At 34.6% G+C, this 2,107-nt stretch overlaps 1 long non-coding RNA gene across 1 annotated transcript; it reads left to right on the top strand.

Annotated features, from left to right (window-relative positions):
• Positions 1-978: 978 nt before the first annotated feature.
• Positions 979-1,646, top strand: LOC140048326 (uncharacterized). Its single transcript, XR_011845071.1, has 3 exons — positions 979-1,010; positions 1,340-1,462; positions 1,606-1,646. It is a non-coding gene; the product is annotated as an uncharacterized lncRNA (long non-coding RNA).
• The last annotated feature ends 461 nt before the right edge of the window (positions 1,647-2,107 follow it).

Genomic DNA, 2,107 nt, shown 5'->3' with positions numbered 1-2,107 from the left:
ATCTTATGACTACATACATATCAGCTACAAATAATAATTCTAGCTTAGGGAGAAGGGTTTCAATCAACCAGCAGGTTCTCTCATCTGAATCCACTAACATTAATAAATAACACTATATCTGCACATAAAGCCGTATGTATATCTTTTACAGATATCAACGAATGTGGATTGGTTGATTATCCTTGTCTCGCAAGTGCAGACTGCACCAACACTGAAGGCTCCTTTATATGTGAGTGTGTCGATGGATATGAAGGCAATGGTACTTCTTGTCAAGGTAGGTTGCGCAGTTTTCATCCTTTCTAATTAATCTTGATAATCCAATAATAGCATTGACCTACGGTATTCCATGTAAAAAACATATCAATATTGATGCACTTAAAACTATGACTTTTATGTTACATTTTTTCATTTTCTCACCTTAGACATTGACGAGTGTGATTTTGCACTGGATAACTGCGATGAAAATGCTGATTGTACAAATTTTGTTGGATTTTTTACGTGCACTTGTTTTGATGGATGGTCTGGTAACGGTACAACTTGTGTGGACGTTGATGAATGCCAGACTGGAAGGCCATGCGGCTCACGGTCTACGTGTTCTAACACACTTGGAGGTTACGAATGTACATGCCCAAGTGGCTTCACAGGAGATGGAGTCACCTGTTTAGGTTAGTTTTTATTCACAATATATGACACACAAATCTTTACTATAATTAAAATGGTGAAACTACTGCACTGTGAAGAGTTGGTTTCTGAAAAACTGATTTTAAGTATCTAAGCAATCTTTAGAATAGTATGAGAAAGTCTTCAGACTTTCAATGAAACATGTATGTGTATTTTGTATTAAAACTTTTTTTACATAAATGCTTCAAACGTCTTTATTTTTACAGATATTAATGAATGTAGAAATGGTACCCATAACTGCACAGATAACTCAGAGTGTCTCAACAACAATGGTGGTTTCACATGTCCATGTTTTGATGGCTACAGCATTATAGGTGACAAGTGTCTAGGTAAGTCTCGGTCAACTTAAGTCAGTACTTTCAAATTGTTTTGTTCAATCCACTCCACAGACATTAAAAAATGTATTTGTGTAGAGCATTTTGGGTTTGTCCTGTGAAACTAACTGCTACCTTTCTGGAAACAGTTACTTTCACCCTTTGCAATCTTTGGCTATGTACATAAAGAAATATTTTAAAAATGTAACTATAAGTATCAGAATTTGAAAATATTGTAGTGTCTGTGTAGTGTAGTGTTTAACAATGTTTCAAAAATAAATTCCTGTTAAAATGCGTACTCTTGCTTCGAGATTATATTTAATTACATGTTTTTTTCATTATAGATATAAATGAATGTGAACTTAACACTGACACTTGTGACCATATTTGTAATAATACTGATGGAGGTTATACATGTGACTGCTATGAAAACTATGAATGGTCAAATGACACATCATCGTGTGAACGTAAGTTTTACACACAACAAGTCAGAGAAATATTATTTTAATATACACAAAGCTATATTTAAAAAGGCTACTAATACCAGTTGAATTATAGTTGTTCAGCCCAATGCTAAAAATTAAAAAAATATGATTTGTTATGTTGACAGAAAGAACTACAGACGCAACAACATCAAGAGATTTGACAACAATAAATGATCCGACCACAGTAGATGTTAAAACAACTGGAGCGGTGACGACAACGGGTGCAGTGACAACAACTGGTTCGGTGACGACAACGGGTGCTTTGACAACAACTGGTTCGGTGACGATAACGGGTGCAGTGACAACAACTGATTCGGTGACAACAACTGAAGATGCAACAACCTCTAGAGATTTGAGAACAGTAGATGTGACAACATCTAAAGATGCTTCGACAGCCATGGATGCAACAACCACAGTATTAGTTGATCCAACTACAATATCAGCAGATGCAAGAACAAGAATCAATCCTACTACAGTAGCAGATTCTACAGGTTTGTATTATCAGTAACAGCAATTAAAATACAACAATTTGATTGAAAGGGAAAGGAGGTATCCATAATAAGCGCATGTATACTAATATTATTTAATATTTATTTCATTCATTTACAATTGTATTTTTAGATGAAT

The sequence above is a fragment of the Antedon mediterranea genome, chromosome 1 (genome assembly GCF_964355755.1).
Source record: "Antedon mediterranea chromosome 1, ecAntMedi1.1, whole genome shotgun sequence".
NCBI lineage: Eukaryota > Metazoa > Echinodermata > Crinoidea > Comatulida > Antedonidae > Antedon > Antedon mediterranea.
Note: the sequence above shows the minus strand (reverse complement) of the source record. Positions and strands in the feature narration are given on the sequence as shown.